Genomic DNA, 24,023 nt, shown 5'->3' on the forward strand with positions numbered 1-24,023 from the left:
CAAGCCTATTATGAAAATGAAATAAGATATATATAAAGTGTACTATAAGCTTTCAGTGAATAGAAGATGGTAATGTTATTTGTATTATGCTAAAACTTAGGCATATTAAAGTTAGACTATTGTGCAAGGTATAATCTGGCACTAAATTTTCAATTTCCTGTACACAGCTAACTATATGGAATTTCAGAGAAGAATATAATCCCTATGGATTAGAGTGGTCAGTGGAAGAAATCAGCCTTGACTTATATTCCGCTATGGGTGAGCATTGAATAGCTTGAGAAAGAAGTGGGGCGTGAGGACATAGTAACCATACTTGTCCACTGCTCCAGCTATTTCAACATGCATTCAAGACCTGCACTGTACAATACTATAGCCACTAGCCATATGTGTCTATTTTGATTTAAATTAATTAAAATTAAGTAAAGTAAAAAATTCAGTTCATCAGTCACACTAATTACATTTCAAGTACTTATTAGCAACATCTGACTAGTGGCTGCTGTATTGGATCTCATGCAACATTTCATCATGGCAAAAAGTTTGTCGGACAACATTATTCTAGACATATAGCATCTTCAAGTGGTGGAAAAAGGTGTAGTTGCTGGAACTAAAATGCCATACCACAGAGGTAGCAGGCACACACTTTATAAGAGTCTTAAGGGAAAAAAATACCTTTTGAAATTCATACTAGCAGCATTTTTTTTGAGCAAAAATTTTATGTGTTTATAATTGGGAGTATATAAGTAGAAGTACTTATCCACTGGCTCACATAACATAAAAACGATAATCCACATATTGTGTTCCTTCACTATAAAACTTACATATTTAAAATAAGTTACAAAAGTATCTGAGCCATTACCCTTCAGAGAGAGGAATGAAGCTAAATGGGTCAAATTCAGGAAGTGTTAGTTGAAAAATATGTGTAATTAAATTAGTTATTTAAATAACCAATAAAATGTGTGTTTGGTGGGACAAACCCCTACTGTATTTTTAGTAAGGTAAAATGGTAAGGTATAATAATTTAAAAGAAAATTTAAAAATAGTGTACATGAAACAATGAAAATACTTGCATAGATTTTTAAAAGTCACTATGAATCATAGTGATTTGTTTGTTACTGTACCAAAAATTGACAGTCAAGGCATGTAATAAACATGACTGTTATATGTGAAAGCATCTCAATATCCTAAGATTAAGCAATTTCATACAAAGGAAATATTTCTGTGTATTTTTTAGGTAGTATTTAGATCTGCAGCTAAAACCCTTTAAACATTTTGTTAGTTGCCATTCATTTAAAACTCCAGAGCTCATGTATCATACAAAAATACCAGAAATTTCTTTTTTAAATGGAAATATAGTCCTAGGGTCAAAGAACGTTTTTAGAACAACTAGACCTTCATGACAAAAAAATTAAAAATAATAAAAAATAAAACCAGCCCTCTTGTTTTAAAACAAAATTCATCAAGGTCATTTACTACTTTCCACATACAAATTGATTCAATATGAAAAGTTCATATTATGGTATCCAGCTTAATATTTTGGTTTTCATGACACTTCATCCGTTAGCTGAGAACTCTGCCTTGTGAATTCTTTGGCTCTAAGACTATATTATAACTTCACTGGGTTTGTAAGCAAGCCATTCTATGCACATCTGTTTTAAAAATGTGACAGGCTGATTTGAAAAATACCATATTTCATTCATCATCATAAATAGAATTATTTATATTTATTGAATATTTACTACATAATAGATACTGTGTTAAATGCTTTTCATATATTATTTAATTGCCTCACTCCTCCATTACATAAGTAGTATTCACCCTATTGTGAAGATTAAGAAATCCCAGAGATATCAGGTGACTTGCCTAAAGTTACATGACTAATAAGTAATGGAGTATGGATATAAACCCAGTTTATTGGCTTCAAAGCTCTTTCTACTATGCCATGTTGCTTTTCTGATTTCTTGAAATCTTTGACAGTAACTGGGGAACTCAAGGGTTACTGCCACCTGTTTTCTAATAACTTCATTTTCTTGGATCTGTGTCATTAGTGCCTAGCACCTAGAAGATTCTTAGGCAGTGTTGGCTGCATTGATTGAATGATTCCACACTGATGGCTAGCTTAAACAGCCATGGAAACTTTAATTATAATATATTAATCTAAACAGGACATATGGTTTTTAGGAGATAAGTGCCTTCAGGGGAAGCGTTTACTAAATGTGGGGCAGATTTTAAAAGTAGTATCTCCTGCTACCGCTGATATTTCTAAATTAACAGTATTTCTAGATTCTCAGACTTGGGGTTCAGAGATTTCACTTGCTGATTAATTAATTCAAGGATATAAGAGCTCTAGCAAATAAATATTTTATTAATTTGTACTGTTCTACACTCTGGAGCAATTATTGAAAATTAAGGTTTGTTATCAGGAAATACATGAAGTCTTATTTGGAAATAATTCCTTAAAACTCATCCTGAGAAGAGACAATCTGCGTCCTTCCCACTTAGTATATCATCTACCCATTTGTGGTCTCTCATAATTGGAAATATTTCCCTAATTCCAAAAGCAGAAAGGAATCCTCTTAACTGCTAATTTCTCTCCCAAAGGGAGAAACTTTTTCCAGCCAACCTCAGTGAAATTGTTGATTGAATGCTGATCCTAGGACTTCATTATGCAAAAAAGTAAACAAAGCACTCATTCTAAGTTTGCTCAATTTTCTGGCCACTACTGTGCTCTGCAACATCATCTGTAGCACAGAAGATTGGAGGCATAGACTTGAGACCGGACCACTTTGTCTGTTCTTTCCAAACTCTCTAAATTCAAAACATTTGTTGAGGTTTATGCAGGACACAAGAGTTGTGTGATGACATACAAAAATCTGAAAGTCATGGACTTTGTTCATTAGGGACCACAGTGTTGTGGAGAAGATAGACACAGAAACACATAATTATAATACCAGATGAAACAATTATAATACCAGATGATACCAATAATTATAATACTAGGAGAGTGTTGTTCCAGCAAGAGAGATGTGGACAAAGGGCTTTGGATGCACAGAATAGGAAATTTGTGTTCCTATAATTGATAAGAGAGCTGGGTAAGAATTCAAGGGTGATAATTTTGAGATGAGTCCTAATAAGAAAAATAAAATTATAATAAGAGAGAGTGGGTGAAAATTCCAGGTTGACGAAAATACCCTGAACAAAGACTCAAATACAAGTAGAAGTTCAGCCAGCTTGGGGAAATGACTGAAAGATAGGGAGATTAGTTGGGGGTGATGGTTAGGTAAAATGGAATCTGATAGTTAAAGGCTTTTTATTATACATTATTATATGTTTATGATATATTAAATATAATTATATATATACATATTTGTTAATCCTATGGGTATTAGAGGATATTGGAGGCTTTTAAACAGGGGATTGACATGGACGGTGTCAGAAAATAATATTAATTGCCATATGGAAAATGATGTGAAGGTTATATGATTAAAGGCTGGGATATCAGTTGTGAAGTATTATAAAAATGCAGGCAAGGGTAGATGAGGATATCTTTAGGAATGTAGTAAGTGACAACAGAATATTTCAGATAAATTGTAGAACTAATTGAAAAACTAGATATGAAAGTAGACAAGAAGTTAAGGAAGACTGATTTGTTTAGTTGGGTAACAAGGATGGGTGGAAATGTGATTGAGTTATGGAATACAGGAAGAAGATCGGGTTATAGTGGGAGGGGAGAGGTCAACAGTTCAGCTACAGACAAGGAGAGTTTCATGTGACTCTAGGGAGATGTTGGGTATTTGTAGATCAGATAGATTTGGGTATTTGTAGAGCAGGAGAAGAGTGGGGTTTACAGTTAGACTTGGAAATCTTGAGTGTTTAGGTAATAGTTGACATCATCAGAGTGGACGAGAACACCAGGAAGACATGTAGAGGAAGAAAGGAAGGCCAAAAGTAGAGCTCTGAGGAACACTGACATGAAAGAAACAGGTGAGGTGGCACAAGTAGAGGAAACTGAGAAATAGCCATTAGAGGTAGGGAAATAACCAGAAGAGTGTTGTTTCATTTTGCAAGGGAAGAATGGACTTCAGGAAGCTAAGGTTCAAGGGATGCAGCCATATTGAGTGAGATGAAGACTGGGAAGAAAAGTTTCTGAATTGGGCAGCAGCTATACAGCATGGGTGTCTTTAGTGAGAGCAATTCCAGAAGAGTAGCAAGACAGAAAAATTGCAGAGTTGAAAAAATGAATGATAAATGAACATACAGTGTGTGAGGCCAGTTCTTTCATAATTGTCAGTATAGAAAAGGGGAAAGACTAGATGACAAGTTCAGGGAGATGCAGGGTTGAGGGAAGAATGTTTGTAGGGAGCAGCATTGCTGGGAGCAGAGTAAGGATCTGATTATTACACTGGGAGTGTTGAGGAAGCAAACAAACAAAAAAAGAAAACAAACTGAATGTCAGTAAGTAGAAGAAAGGTTGGATAGATTATGGCATGTTTATACAACTGAATATTACATAACCTTTAAAAGGAATAAACTGGATCCAAAGTAGTGACCTGGAAAAGCATCCATGTTAATTAGAAAAATGTAAAAAAACATTGCAGACCAATAAGTATATGCTAATTATATTTTAATAAATATTAGCTGACACCCATATATCTATATAAATGGAAGAAATATTAAGAAAGGATGTGTACCCAGTTGCCAACAGTGATCTCCAGGGGATGAGGATGGGAAGTGGACTTAGCTTATTGCTTCTTACAATTTTAAAGAGAGGTGGTGACATTAGGAATGACTTTTACACAATGGATTTAAAATATTTTTCAGACAAACATTAAAGAAAACCCTCTCGTACAATGATGAGATAATTTAACTTTATATAATTAACTACAGAGTTCAAAGAAGAAAATAACATAAACAAACACATTTGCTTTAATAACTTATTGGGCTTGTATTTAAAGGCTGAAGCAAAAACACTTGCTCAGATGTGATATTGAGTTCAAGGTGAATTAAAGGTTTTTCCTTTTCTTTTTTTTTTTGAGACGGAGCCTCGCTCTGTCACCAGACTGGAGTGCAGTGGCGTGATCTCAGCTCACTACAACCTCTGCCTCCCGGGTTCAAGCTATTCTCCTGCCTCAGACTCCCAAGTAATTGGGACTACAGGTGTGTGCCACCACGCCCAGCTAATTTTTGTACTTTTGGGAGAGACAGGGTTTCACCATGAAGGTTTGTTTTTCTTAATTCTGGAAGATGGGGCCAATATTTGTTTGAAGAGTGATTTAAAATAGCTGAAATTCAGTCAAAAACTTAATTTACTGGGTTGTACTGTGTCCGGAATTGGTGGGTTCTTGGTCTCACTGACTTCAAGAATGAAGCTGCGGACCCTCACGGTGAGTGTTACAGTTCTAAAGACGGCATGTCCGGAGTTTGTTCCTTCTGATGTTTGGATGTGTTCGGAGTTTCTTCCTTCTGGTGGGTTCGTGGTCTCGCTGGCTCAGGAGTGAAGCTGCAGACCTTTGCAGTGAGTGTTACAGCTCTTAAGGCGGCCTCTCTGGAGTTGTTCGTTCCTCTCGGTGGGCTCGTGGTCTCTCTGGCTTCAGGAGTGAAGCTGCAGACCTTCGCGGTGAGTGTTACAGCTCATAAAAGCAGCATGGACCCAAAGAGTGAACAGTAGCAAGATTTATTGCAAAGAGCGAAAGAACAAAGCTTCCACAGTGTGGAAGGGGACCTGAGCGGGTTGCCACTGCTGCCTTGGGCAGCCTGCTTTTATTCTCTTATCTGGCCACACCCACGTCCTGCTGATTGGTAGAACCAAGTGGTCTGTTCTGACAGGGCGCTGATTGGTGCATTTACCATCCCTGAGCTGGACATAAAAGTTCTCTACGTCCCCATCAGATCAGTTAGATACAGAGTATCGACACAAAGATTCTCCAAGTCCCCACCAGAGCAGCTAGATACAGAGTGTCGATTGGTGCATTCACAGACCCTGAGCTAGACACAGGGTGCTGATTGGTGTGTCTGCAAACCTTGAGCTAGATACAGAGTGCAGATTGGTGTATTTACAATCCTTGAGCTAGACATAAAGGTTCTCCAAGGCCCCACCAGGGCAGCTAGATACAGAGTGTTGATTGGTGCATTCACAGACCCTGAGCTAGACACAGGGTGCTGATTGGTGTATTTACAATCCCTGAGCTAGACATAAAGGTTCTCCACATCTCCACCAGACTCAGGAGCCCAGCTGGCTTCACCCAGTGGATCCTGCACTGGGGCTGCAGGTGGAGCTGCCCGCCAGTCCTGCGCCATGCACTCGCACTCCTCAGCCGTTGGGTTGTCGTTGGGACTGGGCACCCTGGAGCAGGGGGTGGCGCTCGTTGGGGAGGCTCAGGCAGCACAGGAGCCCATGGAGGGGGTGGGAGGCTCAGGCATGGCGGGCTGCAGGTCCCGAGCCCTGCCCCATGGGAAGGCAGCTAAGGCCCAGTGAGAAATCGAGCGCAGTGCCGGTGGGCTGGCACTGCTGGGGGACCCGGTACACCCTCCACAGCCGCTGGCCTGGGTGCTAAGCCCCTCATTGCCCGGGGCCGGCAGGGCCGGCCGGCTGCTCCGAGTGGGGGGGGGGCCGCCAAGCCCACACCCACCTGGAACTCCAGCCGGCCTGCAAGCACCACGCGCAGCCCCAGTTCCCGCTCGCGCCTCTCCCTCCACACCTCCCTGCAAGCTGAGGGAGCCGGCTCCCGCCTTGGCCAGCCCAGAAAGGGGCTCTCACAGTGCAGCGGTGGGCTGAAGGGCTCCTCAAGTGCCACCAAAGTGGGAGCCCAGGCAGAGGAGGCGCCGAGAGCAAGCGAGGGCTGTGAGGACTGCCAGCACACTGTCACCTCTCAGTACCTCTTTATTATGAAGTATGGGCTGCTTTTAAAATGAGCTAGAGGCCAGACATGGTAGCTTACATCTATAATCTTAACACTTTCGGAGACCAAGGCAACAAGATTGCTTGAGCTCAGGAGTTCAAGATCAGCCTAGGAAACAAAGCGAGACTTTGGCTGTACTAACAATAGAAAAATCAGTCAGGCATGGTGGTGTCTGGAGGCTGAGCTGGGAAGATCACCTGAACCAGGGAGATAAGGCTGCAGTGAGCTATGATCATGCCACTTCACTCCAGCCTGGGTAACAGAATGAGACCTTGCCTCAAAAAGAAATAAAAAGAGCTAGAAGTGACCTTGGTGATCTATTTGTTAATATTTCTTTTGTCTAAAGTATGTTTTTAAAAAATATATACAAGTTAGTAACTAGCTAATAGTTAATAAATATGTCTATTTTTAGAAAAATTTATTATTTTATTGTCTGTTTTTGAGACAAGGTCTCACTCTGTCACCCAGGCTGGAGTGCAGTGGCATGATCACAGTTCACTGCAGCCTCGACCTCCTGGGCTCAAGCAATCCTCCCACCTCAGCTTCCCAAGTAGCTAGGACTACAGGTATGTGCCACCATGCCGGTTAATTTTTTAATTTTTTGTAGAGATGAGGTTTTGCTATGCTGCCCAGGCTGGTCTTGAACTCCTGGGCTCAAGGGATCCTTATGGCTCAGCCTCCCAAAGTGTTGGGATTACAGGAGTGAGCCACTGTGCCTGGCCAAAAATGATTTTGTATGGAACACTTAGAAGCAGGGTGCTGGAATTAGCAAAAAACAGTTTTCAAGTTAAACGTAGTTTAGCAATCAGAATTGTATTGACAGTAACAGATTCATTGTAAAATAGAAATGCTCCTATATTCTTACATTAGTTTAAGTAAGTTAAATAATCTGTAAACCAACTTTCCTTAGATTGAATTCTGAGGTCAAGCCAGGTTAACAGAAGTGTCAGGGAAGATAGGAAAGCCATAAATAGGGTTCTTAAAGCTTGTGGGCACAAGAACTCTTGGCATGAAGGGTAGATAGGGGAAGTATTTGTAAAGGGAAGTGAGAAGATGTCAGGAAAGTCCTGCAAGTGAGTACCTGAATCATGGCATTACCAGTGGTTTAGCATATCAGAACCTCAGCCCAGCGTTTCACCATCTAGTCTCTGGTCACATCCCGAAGCCAGAAAGAACATAAGGAAAAAGAGATGTGAATAACAAGTCTCTCCTCCAGTTTCGTCTCACCCCATCTTTATTACCAATCACCAGTGGAAAGCAAAATGATATATGCAGAACACTCCATCTCAAAGCCCTAAAGGTGGTTAAATGAGTAGACTACTCACCAACTCCTTACTGAGTACTTCCTATAGTAAGTATGATAAGTGATGAGGATCTAACGATAAAAGACACTGTTCATGCCCTTGAGAGACTGCCCATGGTGGGGTGGAAGGTGATTTGGAAATCTGCAGTGTGAAAACAGGAATATTAGGTATATTCTACCAAGTACAAGCTGAACACAGAAAAAAAGACCTACTGATTGCTGTGGTGGTTGGAGGAGCTTCCTAGAAGAAGGGACACTTGAGCTAGGACTTGAAGGCGGAAGAAAGGTGGGAGAGGAGAGGATGGGAGGCGATAGGTTCAGGGTACAGCCTAGGCAAAGGTGTGGAGGGTTGTGGGGAGAGAGGGGGAGAGTGGATGAGGAAGGAAGGCTTGAATGTGGCTTGGCTTATATTTGAAGGACTTTGAGACTCACTGTGGAGTATTATGTTCTGCTGTGATCATCCTATTAAACCCTGACTATATCCATTGATTTTTTTTCTATTTAAAATTTCCTATTTAAAATATTTCCTTCCAAACATTTTTTAATTTCAAGGTCTTTATGTAAGATGAGATGTGATCCAACAACTATACTAGCCCACATGTGAAATGACAAGGCAGAAACCACAATACAGAAAATAAAATAAAACAGCCTTAATTTAAATATTTAAAGTAGAGCTGTCTAGATTTTCAGAAAGCAATAATGTATCTCCTGGAAATTGACTGACATGTTTTTTGACACCGTTAGTTTCAGTTATTTTTCAAGGCATCACTAAACCCTGGAAGAGAACAGTCTTAATTTGTAGTTTAAGTAGGTTTATTTAAGGGAAAAAAGAAAATTGCAAGATGTCATTTTATTTCCATTCCAAAAATAGGCATAACATTATCATAGAAGCCTCTTTGAAAGTAGAACTTCATTAATTGGGACTCCACTGAGGAAAATTTTTCCATAATCTCATCAGTTTTGCCTTTGCTTAGCAAACTATCATTTTATGATTATCATAAACCAGTAATAAACTAGGCATATTGGAATTATATTTACAGTATGAAAGGCAGCACTTTTCATTCAACCTCATCAATCTTGGAAACCTATTTTTTCATTAAATAAATATTTCTGAAATTCCTAAAATGTGCTTGGCAACATTCTACGTACTGGGGATACATAGCCATCCCTTGGTATCCAGGGGAATTGGTTCCAGTACCCCCATAGATACCAAAATCCATGGATGCTGAAGTCCTTGATAGAAAATGATGTAGTATTTGTGTATAACCTACACACATCCTCCCCTATACTTCAAATCATCTCTATATTATCATATCTAATACAATGTAAATGATATGTAAACAATGTTATACTGTATTATTTTTTAATTTGTATTATTGTTTACTGTTGCATATTTTCTTGAAATATTTTTAATTCATGGTTGGTTAAATCTGCAGATGTAGAACCCTTGGATATGAAGGGTGGACTGTAGGGTTGAACAAGACATGCTAAATCCCTGCCTATTAGGAGTTTATATTTTGATGTGAGGAGAAAGATAATAAATATGAAAACATATAAAAAGATAATTTGAAGGACCCAAGAAATGCTCTAAATAAAGTAATTTAAAAGTGTGACTGGGGCTAAGGTTTTGTGTGGAGGTGATATTTAAGTTAGACCTGAGTGGTGAGAAGGTGTCAGATGTAAAGATCCACTAGGAATTGCATTATAAATAGAATGAATAAAGGAGCAAAGACCCTGAGACAGGTTTAGTTAACAAAAAAGAAGAGTAGTGTGGCTGAGTAGTGAACATCCTTATTTTGGAAATGAGGTCAGAAAGATGAAGGTGGTCAGATCATGTGAGGCTTTAAAGGCTATAAGGAAGCTGGATTTTATTCTAGTTACAATGAGAATCTGTTTGGATTTTTGGTAGGGTGAGGGTAGGGTGAATATTTGGTAGAGTGAGAATCTGTTTGAGTTTTTGGTAGGGTGGATTCGACGTAATTGAATTCATGCTTTGGAAAAATCATTTGTGCTATTTTGTGAGGATTGGGTAGGGAGGAAGAGTTGAGGCAGGAAAGCTGCTGAAGTAGTTGCTGCAGTGGTCCAGGGAAAGTGGCTTAAACTAGGGTTGTAGCTGTAGACACTATGAGAAGTGGTAAGACTCAATATGATTTGGGTAGGCAAAGTATAGCGGAGCTGTTGGTGCTCTGTCCATATCCCTTTGCATGCACTGTTTCAGTGTGTGCTGAAGGCTTCCTACTGCCAGGCCAGAATGCTGGAGAATTGACACCCTAGGAGCCGTCCTTAGCCAAAATCAACCCTACGAGCCGTCCTTAGCTAAAGTCAGATGGGAGTTGGAGGAGGAACATTCCAGCTTCCTCTCCTCTTGGGTGGAGAACAACTCCAATTCATGTTCTACACCGTCTCTCAAAGGTCCCAGCGGGCCCCCATCAGTAACCTGCTCATCCTGACACTTTGTATTTGGTTTCATTCCTTCCTTTCTCCTTTTCCTACCTCCACACGAGTGCCTCCTAGGATCACCTCCTAAAGAAGAAACTTACACTCCAATTCCTGACCCAACATCAGCTTCTAGGGAAATGCAATCTGAGGCACTAATTTTAGTGAATTCCAAGTAATTAATTAGCAGGGGCTAAAATGAGGACCTATAATAGGTAGTGGTTTGGGATTATTTGATTTGTTAGACATGCTACAAGAAGACAAAACTGCATTTCCACTTCAAATTCATTCGTGTATCTACTTCCAAGGTTCTGCTTATGAATCTTCTTAGGATAAATTATCTTGACCATTTTCAGCAAATTCACTTTTGTCAAACCAGGAAAAAGTGATTTCTAGAAAGAGGTGGCATTTCTCTAGCATCTCTTTGCCATGTTAGGCAATATCTGCCACGGCAGTAGAGCTCTCTGGAATTTAGTTGTGATCTATGATCACTAGGCTCTTAATAATATCTTGTTAAACTGTTGTTACCAGGATTTGGGTTAAAGGTTCAGACATAATGACTAACCATCATGGTTTCCCTGGGACTAGTGTTTTCCTGGCTTGGAAATTCAGTGTTAAAACTGGCTGGTCTCAAGCAAACCAGGATTGTTGGTCACCCTGTCAGAGTTTAGGCCCTGGGGTAAGAAATATTTGAGTTCTAATTCCTGAATTGTCATTTATTGACTTGGTGATTATAGTCAAATTGATTAACATTTCTATGTCCTCATTGCTTATCTGCAGAGTTAATGCTAGTACCAAATCTATAAATCTGTTGTGAAGATTAAATGAGACTATCCATATGTGGTAGGCAGAATAATGCCCTCCCCCCAGGAAAGATGTCCATGTTCTAGTCTTCATAACCTGTGAATATGCTGTTACATAGCAAGGGGGAATTAAGGTTGCAGGTGGAATTAAGGTTTCTCATCAGCTGACCTTGAGATAGGGATATTGTCCTAGATTAGTCAAGTGAGCCCAATGTAATCACAAGTGTTCTTTAAAGTAAAAAAGGGAGGCAGAAGAGATCAGAGTGACACAATGTGTGAAGAACTCAACCAGCCATTGTTAGTTTTGAAGACAGAGGATGGGGCCGCTAGCCAAGGAATGTGGGCAGCATCTAGAAGCTGGAAAGGTCAAGGAAATGGATTATCCCCTAGGGATTCCAGAAAGGAATGTAGCCCTTCTGATACCTTCAGTTTAACCCCATGAAACACATTTTAGACTTCTCATTTCTAGAACTGTAAGATAATAAATTTGTGCTCTTTAAAGTCACTAAGTGTGTGATAATGTTTTACAGCAGCTATAGAAAACTCAACATATAAAGCATTAAACACATTATCTGACATATAGTGTTCATGTAATACTGTTAGCTAACTCAGCTCCAGTGTTGAAACTCACACGAAGCCTTTGACTTTTCTGCATTCTGATAGGTGGGACATGGAAAAAGGAGCCATCCTCTCCTACACTAGCCATTCATTAACACACTTCTTAATAATTAGCTCCTAAATAAAAAATTGTTTCGGATACCTCAGGCTAGATATATTATCTTGTTCTTTTGAACCCGTAGGTATTGTGTGCATATCTATTATGATACTTGTTTTACCTCGTCTCTAGCTATTTGTGATTTTACCTAACTCTTTTAGTTTAGAAACAAGGTGAACATGAAAACAATTTTTACTAACTTTTCTATTCTCAGGATGTTATCAATTTGCATAAAGTAGCCAATGTACATTATTTATTATTAAGTAATAAGTATGGGAAAAGAGGAGGTGAAAGCAAGCAGTTTTCTGATGTGACCTAGAAATCGCACAGTTGTGTCCACTCTCATGCCACTGGCAAAACTTGGTTTGCAAGAAAAACAGAGGGAAATTTGTCTCTAGTTAATGTAGTTTTTTTTTTTATTGTTATACTTTAAGTTTTAGGGTACATGTGCACAATGTGCAGGTTTGTTACATATGTATACATGTGCCATGCTGGTGTGCTGCACCCATCAACTCGTCATTTAGCATTAGGTATATCTCCCAATGCTATCCCTCCCCCATCCCCCCACCCCACAACAGTCCCCGGAGTGTGATGTTCCCCCTTCTGTGTCCATGTGTTCTCATTGTTCAATTCCCACCTATGAGTGAGAACATGCGGTTTTTGGTTTTTTGTCCTTGTGATAGTTTGCTGAGAATGATGATTTCCAGTTTCATCCATGTCCCTACAAAGGACATGAACTCATCATTTTTTATGGCTGCATAGTATTCCATGGTGTATATGTGCCATATTTTCTTAATCCAGTCTATCGTCGTTGGACATTTGGGTTGGTTCCAAGTCTTTGCTATTGTGAATAGTGCCGCAATAAACATACGTGTGCATGTGTCTTTATAGCAGCATGATTTATAATCCTTTGGGTATATACCCAGTAATGGGATGGCTGGGTCAAATGGTATTTCTAGTTCTAGATCCCTGAGGAATCGCCACACTGACTTCCACAATGGTTGAACTAGTTTACAGTCCCACCAACAGTGTAAAAGTGTTCCTATTTCTCCACATCCTCGCCAGCACCTATTGTTTCCTGACTTTTTAATGATCGCCATTCTAACTGGTGTGAGATGGTATCTCATTGTGGTTTTGATTTGCATTTCTCTGATGGCCAGTGATGATGAGCATTTTTTCATGTGTTTTTCGGCTGCATAAATGTCTTCGTTTGAGAAGTGTCTGTTCATGTCCTTCACCTACTTTTTGATGGGGTTGTTTGTTTTTTTCTTGTAAATTTGTTTGAGTTCATTGTAGATTCTGGATATTATCCCTTTGTCAGATGAGTAGGTTGTGAAAATTTTCTTCCGTTTTGTAGGTTGCCTGTTCACTCTGATGGTAGTTTCTTTTGCTGTGCAGAAGCTCTTTAGTTTAATTAGATCCCATTTGTCAATTTTGGCTTTTGTTGCCATTGCTTTTGGTGTTTTAGACATGAAGTCCTTGCCCATGCCTATGTCCTGAATGGCAATGCCTAGGTTTTCTTCTAGGGTTTTTATGGTGTCAGGTCTAACATTTAAGTCTTTAATCCATCTTGAATTAATTTTTCTTTAAGGTGTAAGGAAGGGATCCAGTTTCAGCATTCTACATATGGCTAGCCAGTTTTCCCAGCACCATTTATTAAATAGGGAATCCTTTCCCCATTGCTTGTTTTTGTCAGGTTTGTCAAAGATCAGATAGTTGTAGATATGCAGCGTTATTTCTGAGGGCTCTGTTCTGTTCCATTGATCTATATCTCTGTTGTGGTACCAGTACCATGCTGTTTTGGTTAGTGTAGCCTTGTAGTATAGTTTGAAGTCAGGTAGCGTGATGCCTCCAGCTTTGTTCTTTTGGGATAGGATTGACTTGGCGATGCGGGCTCTTTTTTGGTTCCATATGAAATTTAAAGTAGTTTTTTCCAATTCTGTGAAGAAAGTCATTGGTAGCTTGATGGGGATGGCATTGAATCTATAAATTACCTTGGGCACTATGGCCGTTTTCACGATATTGATTCTTCCTATCCATGAGCATGGAATGTTCTTCCATTTGTTTGCATCCTCTTTTATTTCATTGAGAACTGGTTTGTAGTTCTCCTTGGAGAGGTCCTTCACGTCCCTGGTAAATTGGATTCCTAGGTATTTTATTCTCTTTGAAGCAATTGTGAATGGGAGTTCACTCATGACTTGGCTCTCTGTTTGTCTGTTAATTGGTGTATAAGAATGCTTGTGATTTTTGTACATTGATTTTGTATCCTGAGACTTTGCTGAAGTTGCTTATAGCTTAAGGAGATTTGGGGCTGAGACAATGGGGTTTTCTAGATATACAATCATGTCATCTGCAAACAGGGACAATTTGACTTCCTCTTTTCCTAATTGAATACCCTTTATTTCCTTCTCCTGCCTGATTGCCCTGGCCAGAACTTCCAACACTATGTTGAATAGGAGTGGTGAGAGAGGGCATCCCTGTCTTGTGCCAGTTTTCAAAGGGAATGCTTCCAGTTTTTGCCCATTCAGTATGATATTGGCTGTGGGTTTGTCATAGATAGCTCTCATGATTTTGAGATACGTCCCATCAATACCTAATTTATTGAGAGTTTTTAGCATGAAGGGTTGTTGAATTTTGTCAAAGGCCTTTTCTGCATCTATTGAGATAGTCATGTGGTTTTTGTCTTTGGTTCTGTTTATATGCTGGATTACATTTATTGATTTGCGTATGTTGAACCAGCCTTGCATCCCAGGGATGAAGCCCACTTGATCATGGTGGGTAAGCTTTTTGATGTGCTGCTGGATTCGGTTTGCCAGTATTTTATTGAGGATTTTTGCATCAATGTTCATCAAGGATATTGGTCTAAAATTCTCTTTTTTTGTTGTGTCTCTGCCCGGCTTTGGTATCAGGATGATGCTGGCCTCATAAAATGTGTTAGGGAGGATTCCCTCTTTTTCTATTGATTGGAATAGTTTCAGAAGGAATGGTACCAGTTCCTCCTTATAGCTCTGGTAGAATTCGGCTGTGAATCCTTCTGGTCCTGGACTCTTTTTGATGGGTAAGCCATTGATTGTTGCCACAATTTCAGAGCCTGTTATTGGTCTATTCAGAGATTCAACTTCTTCCTGGTTTAGTCTTGGGAGGGTGTATGTGTCAAGGAATTTATCCATTTCTTCTAGATTTTCTAGTTTATTTGCGTAGAGGTGTTTGTAGTATTCTCTGATGGTAGTTTGTATTTCTGTGGGATCGGTGGTGATATCCCCTTTATCATTTTTTATTGAGTCTATTTGATTCTTCTTTCTTTTCTTCTTTATTAGTCTTGCTAGCGGTTTATCAATTTTGTCGATCTTTTCAAAAAACTAGCTCCTGGATTCATTAATTTTTTGAAGGGTTTTTTGTGTCTCTATTTCCTTCAGTTCTGCTCTGATTTTAGTTATTTCTTGCCTTCTGCTAGCTTTTGAATGTGTTTGCTCTTGCTTTTCTAGTTCTTTTAATTGTGATGTTAGGGTGTCAATTTTGGACCTTTCCTGCTTTCTCTTGTGGGCATTTAGTGCTATAAATTATCCTCTACACACTGTTTTGAATGTGTCCCAGAGATTCTGATATGTTGTGTCTTTGTTCTTGTTGGTTTCAAAGAACATCTTTATTTCTGCCTTCATTTCATTATGTACCCAGTAGTCATTCAGGAGCAGGTTGTTCAGTTTCCATGTAGTTGAGCGGTTTTGAGTGAGTTTCTGAGTCCTGAGTTCTAGTTCGATTGCACTGTGGTCTCAGAGATAGTTTGTTATAATTTCTGTTCTTTTACATTTGCTGAGAACAGCTTTACTTCCAACTATGTGGTCAATTTTGGAATAGGCGTGGTGTGGTGCTGAAAAAAATGTATATTCTGTTGATTTGGGGTGGAGAGTTCTGTAGATGTCTATTAGGTCCGCTTGGTGCAGAGCTGAGTTCAATTCCTGGGTATCCTTGTTAACTTTCTGTCTCGTTGATCTGTCTAATGTTGACAGTGGTGTGTTAAAGTCTCCCATTATTATTGTGTGGGAGTCTAAGTCTCTTTGTAGGTCACTCAGGACTTGCTTTATGAATCTGGGTGCTCCTGTATTGGGTGCATATATATTTAGGATAGTTAGCTCTTCTTGTTGAATTGATCCCTTTACCATTATGTAATGGCCTTCTTTGTCTCTTTTGATCTTTGTCAGTTTAAAGTCTGTTTTATCAGAGACTAGGATTGCAACTCCTGCCTTTTTTTGTTTTCCATTTGCTTGGTAGATCTTCCTCCATCCTTTTATTTTGAGCCTATGTGTGTCTCTGCATGTGAGATGGGTTTCCTGAATACAGCACACTGATGGGTCTTGACTCTTTATCCAATTTGCCAGTCTGTGTCTTTTAATTGGAGCACTTAGTCCATTTACATTTAAAGTTAATATTGTTATGTGTGAATTTGATCCTGTCGTTATGATGTTAGCTGGTTATTTTGCTCATTAGTTGATGCAGTTTCTTCCTAGCCTTGATGATCTTTACAATTTGGCATGATTTTGCAGTGACTGGTACTGGTTGTTCCTTTCCATGTTTAGTGCTTCCTTCAGGAGCTCTTTTAGGGCAGGCCTGGTGGTGACAAAATCTCTCAGCATTTGCTTGTCTGTAAAGTATTTTATTTCTCCTTCACTTATGAAGCTTAGTTTAGCTGGATATGAAATTCTGGGTTGAAAATTATTTTCTTTAAGAATGTTGAATATTGGCCCCCACTCTCTTCTGGCTTGTAGAGTTTCTGCTGAGAGATCCGCTGTTAGTCTGATGGGCTTCCCTTTGTGGGTAACCCGACCTTTCTCTCTGGCTGCCCTTAACATTTTTTCCTTCATTTCAACTTTGGTGAATCTGACAATTATGTGTCTTGGAGTTGCTCTTCTTGAGGAATATCTTTGTGGCATTCTCTGTATTTCCTGAATCTGAATGTTGGCCTGCCTTGCTAGATTGGGGAAGTTCTCCTGGATAATATCCTGCAGAGTGTTTTCCAACTTGGTTACATTCTCCCCATCACTTTCAGGTACACCAATCAGACGTAGATTTGGTCTTTTCACATAGTCCCATATTTCTTGGAGGCTTTGTTCCTTTCTTTTTATTCTTTTTTCTCTAAATTTCCCTTCTCGCTTCATTTCATTCATTTAATCTTCCATCACTGATACCCTTTCTTCCAGTTGATCACATCGGCTCCTGAGGCTTCTGCATTCTTCACGTAGTTCTCGAGACTTGGCTTTCAGCTCCATCAGCTCCTTTAAGCACTTCTGTGTATTGGTTATTCTAGTTATACATTCGTCTAAATTTTTTTCAAAGTTTTTAACTTCTTTGCCTTTGGTTTGAATTTCCTCCTGTAGCTCGGAGTAGTTTGATCGTCTGAAGCCTTCTTCTCTCAACTCGTCAAAGTCATTCTCTGTCCAGCTTTGTTCCATTGCTGGTGAGGAACTGCATTCCTTTGGAGGAGGAGGGGCGCTCTGCTTTTTAGAATTTCCAGTTTTTCTGCTCTGTTTTTTTCCCATCTTTGTGGTTTTATCTACTTTTGGTCTTTGATGATGGTGATGTACAGATGGGTTTTTGGTGTGGATGTCCTTTCTGTTTGTTAGTTTTCCTTCTAACAGAGAGGACCCTCAGCTGCAGGTCTGTTGGAATTTGCTAGAGGTCCACTCCAGACCCTGTTTGCCTGGGTCTCAGCAGCAGAGACTGCAGAACAGCAGATTTTCGTGAACCGTGAATGCTGCTGCCTGATCATCCCTCTGGAAGTTTTGTCTCAGAGGAGTACCCAGCCGTGTGAGGTGTCAGTCTGCCCCTACTTGGGGGTGCCTCCCAGTTAGGCTGCTTGGGGGTCAGGGGTCAGGGACCCACTTGAGGACGCAGTCTGCCCGTTCTCAGATCTCCAGCTGCGTGCTGGGAGAACCACTACTCTCTTCAAAGCTGTCAGACAGGGACCTTTAAGTCTGCAGAGGTCACTGCTGTCTTTTTGTTTCTCTGTGCCCTGCCCCCAGAGGTGGAGCCTACAGAGGCAGGCAGGCCTCTTTGAGCTGTGGTGGGCTCCACCCAGTTCAAGCTTCCCAGCTGCTTTGTTAACCTAAGCAAGCCTGGGCAATGGCAGGCGCCCCTCCCGCAGCCTTGCTGCCGCCTTGCAGTTTGATCTCAGACTGCTATGCTAGCTATCAGCGAGACTCCATGGGCGTAGGACCCTCCGAGCCAGGTGCAGGATATAATCTCCTGGTGTGCCATTTTTTAAGCCTGTCGGAAAAGCGCAGTATTAGGATGGGAGTGAACTGATTTTCCAGGTGCTGTCTGTCACCCCTTTCTTTGACTAGGAAAGGGAACTCCCTGACCCCTTGCACTTCCCGAGTGAAGCAATGCCTCGCCCTGCTTCGGCTCGCACACAGTGCGCTGCACCCACTGTCCTGCGCCCACTGTCTGGCACTCCCTAGTGAGATAAACCTGGTACCTCAGATGGAAATGCAGAAATCACCCCTCTTCTGCGTCTCTCACGCTGGGAGCTGTAGACTGGAGCTGTTCCTATTCGGCCATCTTGGCTCCCTCTAGTTAATGTAGTTTTGTGGTTACCTAAAATTCTGGGAAAAAAGGGAGGACTGAATGTTGAAGAACAATGAGCACTTTCTGTGTCTGATGGTTTTAAGAATAATTTGAGCCAATTAGAAGTTATCTATAATTAAGAGTTTAGAAAGCTATAAGGGAAGAAAGTGCCCCAAAGGTATGGTGAACTAGAAATGTAAGTAAATTCTCATCCTGAAAGACTTCTTGAAACATATACACACACACACACACACACATATATGTGTATGTATATGTGTGTGTATATATATGTATGTATGTAGGTAGGTATAGGTATAGGTATAGATAAAGAGATAGAGATAGATGATGGACATTCCTCTGCACTCAACTTGTACCACATAGAATCTCTAAAGTTTGAACAATACTATTCACAACTTTTTATTTTGTCACCTAAGACGCCAAGATAACTTTTTAGGGCACATCTTTAACACTTATTAATGTTGAAGTGGTTAATTCTACAGTGTACTGTGAATTGAAACTGAGAAAGTAAAATCAGTATGGTCCAAAAGAATGTTACCTAACACATTTTACTATTTTCTGAGATTGCTGGTGTTTTGGCAGTGACTGGCTGTGGGCAAGGATAACATGCAACATTAGATGGAAATATAGTTGTGGAATTTTAATAAACTGTTGATCTGCCAATAATTTGCTTTTATTCAAACCATTTTTAAATTTGGCAGTTATTCATAAATCTCAGTCCAGAAAAAAGTGTCAACTTTTCTTAGGAAGATGTATATAGTAGTAAGAGAATAAAGAAAAGACAGACCTTCACATCTTCCAGAAAGAGATTTTATTTTTGCCCCAACCTACTGGATTTATACTTCCAGAGTTTGCCATAGTACTTTAGGACACAAAGTTGTACTTAGAGGAATAATAGGAACTAATAGAGTCATGTCCAAATAGTAAGTTTCAAATAGAACATTTTAGGTGATTGTTACTATTTCTTGGAATACTAAATAGTTCTGATGAGTACATACTCATTTCCTTCCATATTTGAGTATTATTTTCATACAAATGCAAAAATGAAAGAAGAAAAGCCTTGCTTCAAATGTACAAGTTCCTTAAATTTTTGAATATATCATTTTATCCTGCTTGTTGATAAAATTCCACAGTATTGAAGAGCTGGGAATTTTTAGAATTCACAGGGACCATGCATAATATTTGGTAATGGCTTGATGTGCTTCATGGCATACATTATCTTTCTCCTTCTGCTCAAGATCTACTTGGCATAATTATTTTCCTGATTTCTGCCTCAGGCAATCAAGTCTAATGGGGACATTTTTGGCCTTTTGCTAAGTTACCAGTGCTAGTGTCAAAGAACTATTGTCCTTCCCCCCTTTCTTTTACCCTTTGAATCTGAGTCCAAAATTAATGAATGGTAACAAGTTCTCTTCACTGCTTTTTAGTGTAAAGTTTCAGTTCAGGGAAAGTTCTGTTCAAGAATGAATTCCAGCAGTGTTCCTAATGCCAGCAGGCAGCATAAAGGTCTCAGAGTGTGGAAGTAAGCCAGAATAAATTCTTCTCAATTTTAGTGAAGTAATTTATATATGATAACATATGATTATGATTCTTAATGCAAACTTCATGGTCATCTTAAGAGCTTAAATGATCAGTATTTATAGACAGCAAACTTAGGGGTGAAATCATCTTACTGTGTTTTTTATCCCAATAAGATATTATTCATATACAAAACATGAAGAAGGTCCTAAGAGATAGAGAGTTCTTTGGTTATAGTACAGTGGTTGGACTTCTGAGGTGGTCAGGCTGAAAGATTTTAGAGTGGTTATATGGGCACAGCAGTGAGGGAGAGAGAGAGAGAGAGCCAGAGAGCACACAAACATAGGCATTCATGCACATGCAAGAGTACAACCTCCCTTGGGGCTTCTCCCTGAGGTGAAGGGCAGTGCTGAGGACCCATCTGGAGAGACAGTTTTGTTTCTCTTCCTCCTTGGAGATGATGGGGACTTCCTGGAAGCCTTGGCCTTACCCATGTGCAACTAGGCTGTATGATCCTCCCTAGAGCAGGGAGATTCCGTCTGCTCAGAGTCATGCTCCTTGGGTATGTTTCTGTATTATCTCTTCTATTAGATGTGTATGTGTCTTAAGAAGGGAAGAACCATTTTATCTTTTATTGATTCTTCCTACACTCACTCTTCATCTTCCAATGCCTTCTCCACACTACAGCCAGAGTGATCTGCTGAGTAGTATCTGATTATGTCACATCCTTACTTAAACTGCCTCAATGGCTGAGCAGTACTCTTAGGATAAAAATCAGCATTTTTTTAATACTTTAAGTTCTGGGGTACATGTGCAGAACGTGCAGGTTTGTTACATAGGTATACACATGCCATGGTGATTTGCTACACCCATCAACCCGTCATCTACTTTAGGTATTTCTCCTATTGCTCTCCCTCCGCTAGCTCCCCACCCTCTGGCAGGCCCCAGTTTGTGATGTTCCCCTCCCTGTGTCCATGTGTTATCACTGTTCAACTCCCACTTATGAGTGAGAACATGCGGTATTTGGTTTTCTATTCCTGTGTTAGTTTGCAGAGAATGGTGGTTTCCAGCTTCATCCATGTCCCTGCAAAGGACATGAAGCCATCCTTTTTTATGGCTGCATAGTATTCCATGATGTATATGTGCCACATTTTCTTAATCCAGTCTATCATTGATGGGCATTTGAGTTGGTTCCAAGTCTTTGCTATTGAGAATAGTGCTGCAATAAACATACGTGTCCATGTGTCTTTATAGTAGAATGATTTATAATCCTTTGGGTATATACCCAACAATGGGATTGCTGGGTCAAATGGTATTTCTGGTTCTCGATCCTTGAGGAATCACCACACTGTCTTCCACAATGGTAGAACTAATTTACACTCCCACCGACAGTATAAAAGTATTCCTATTTCTCCACATCCTCTCCAGCATCTGTTGTTTCCTGACTTTTTAATGATCGCCATTCTAGCTGGCGTGAGATGGTATCTCATTGTAGTTTTGATTTGCATTTCTCTAATGATCAGTGATGATGAGCTTTTTTTCGTATGTTTGTTGGCTGCATAAATGTCTTCTTTTGAGAAGTGTCTGTTCATATCCTTTGCACACTTTTTGATGGGGTTGTTTGTTTTTTTCTTGTAAATTTGTTTAAGTTCCTTGTAGATTCTGGATATTAGCCTTTTGTCAGATGGACAGATTGCAAACATTTTCTCTCATTCTGTAGGTTGCCTGTTCACTCTGATGATAGCTTCTTTGGCTGTGCATAGCTCTTTAGTTTAATTAGATCCTGTTTGTCTATTTTAGCTTTTGTTGCAGTTGCTTTTGGTGTTTTAGTCATGAAGTCTTTGCCCATGCCTATGTCCTGAATGGTATTGCCTAGGTTTTCTTCTAGGGTTTTTATGGTTTTAGGTCTTAAGTTTAAGTCTTTAATCCATCTTGAATTAATTTTTGTATAAGGTGTAAGGAAGGGGTCCAGTTGCAGTTTTCTGCATATGGCTAGCTAGTTTTCCCAACACTGTTTATTAAATAGGGAATCCTTTCCCCATTTCTTGTTTTTGTCAGGTTTGTCAAAGATCAGATGATTGTAGATGTGTGGCATTACTTCTGAGGCCTCTGTTCTGTTCCACTTGTCTATATATCTGTTTTGGTTCCTGTACCATGCAAAATCAGCATTCTTTTATCTTTATATTCTTTTATCCAGTTCATCCAGTGTGCTCTCTCTTTCTCTTCTCTAGCCACAGAGACATCTTTCTTTTCTGCCTTTAGTACAAATTCCCTCCTGCCTTGGCTTCTTTTTATGCTATTTGCTTTGCTTGAATTTCTCTTTACCTCCACCCATCCCCTCAACTTTATCCTCTTTATCTGGCTACCTCTTTCTCGTCATTCTCTTTTCAACTCAGAAGTCACTTCCTTCAGGAAGACTTATTGAATCTTTACACAAAGTTAGGCCCCTTCTGCCCCCTTACACACTTTTGTTGCACTCTGCAATCCCCATTTGCAGCACTTAATACAATTGTAGATATTTAATACCCTTTCCCCTGGTTAGATTGTAAGCTCAATCATGACACTAAATATGTCTGTTAATTACTGTATCTCAAGTACCTAGTGTAGTTGAGGAAAAGGCATCTACAACATCTGGCATGTTGTAGATTATCGATATATATATTTCTTCAATGAATAAATGAAGCAAACAGATGACCAACTGGATGGCTGAATGGCCGATAACATGATTTCTTTTTCCACTTCCCCTTCCCCCAACAACTCAGGGCAGGAAAGCAAGAGACAGGTGACGATAGGGGTAGGGGAGGGCTGGTTGGGGAAGAGGACTGGTAGGCCCTATTCTTAAAAGCAGCTACAATTCAGACGGGCCATAGATAAAATAGCAAAAACCATATCCTGAAGAATGAAGACTTTGGATCAGAATGGTGAGCCAGTCCTATAATGATTGCCTAGGGACAGAAACAAAGAGCCAAATATCCTGCAATAAGAAACAGTGGGGGCCCGGTGTGGTGTCTCACGCATGTAATCCCAGCACTTTGGGAGGCTGAGGCAGGCGGATCACGAGGTCAGGAGATCGAGACCATCCTGGCTAATATGGTGAAACCCCGTCTCTACTAAAAATACAAAAAATTAGCCAGGCATGGTGGCAGGCGCCTGTAGTCCCAGCTACTCAGGAGGCTAAGGCAGGAGAATGAGGTGGAGCTTGCAGTGAACCGAGGTTGCACCACTGCACTCCAGCCTGGGCGACAGAGCAAGACTCCATCTCAAAAAAAAAAAAGAAAAAAAAAGAAACAGTGGTTCAGAGGAGGGGAAACAAAGGTCTCCTTAGTAGTTCCAGATACGAAGTGTCAAAGACTGGGGAAGCTTCTTTGAGCGCCACTCACATTTTCATGAGCAAAATATTCATTTCAAGGGACCGGTCTAGGTTGCAAAGTATTTAGCCCACTTCTCAAATAACTTTCCATATCTGAAATTTTTAGTCACATTAGTTTGAATTCACATTTTTGGGGATTTTAGATAGGAGATAGAGTGCCATCCCAGAATGTATTTACTGTGAATAAACTACCATCGCAGTGGGTTCTGAGGCAGCATTTATTATCAAACATATTAGTAGCCATGCAGTGAAACATGTGAATATTTACAGTGTGTGGGATACGTAAACTATCAATAGCCTCACATCATTTCAGGTCAGGTTTTGCTGCCAAATGAGATACCAAAATGCTTTTTGCTTAGAAAAGCTTTGGGGGTTTAGAAATTCTGGTTGGGGGATTGTGGCA

At 40.0% G+C, this 24,023-nt stretch overlaps 1 protein-coding gene across 2 annotated transcripts in view; it reads left to right on the forward strand.

The window, feature by feature from the left end:
• DSE (dermatan sulfate epimerase) overlaps window positions 1-24,023 on the forward strand; it is a 167,589-nt gene that overhangs the window by 8,192 nt on the left and 135,374 nt on the right. The window contains exon 2 of one of the 2 annotated variants that reach the window (XM_055261950.2): window positions 168-258. The exons of the other annotated variant lie outside the window; for it this stretch is intronic. The gene's annotated coding sequence lies outside the window, so the exon portion shown is untranslated. The remainder of the gene's footprint in view (window positions 1-167; window positions 259-24,023) is intronic. 2 annotated transcript variants of the gene reach the window in all.

This window comes from Symphalangus syndactylus, chromosome 2 (genome assembly GCF_028878055.3).
Source record: "Symphalangus syndactylus isolate Jambi chromosome 2, NHGRI_mSymSyn1-v2.1_pri, whole genome shotgun sequence".
NCBI classification, from domain to species: domain Eukaryota; kingdom Metazoa; phylum Chordata; class Mammalia; order Primates; family Hylobatidae; genus Symphalangus; species Symphalangus syndactylus.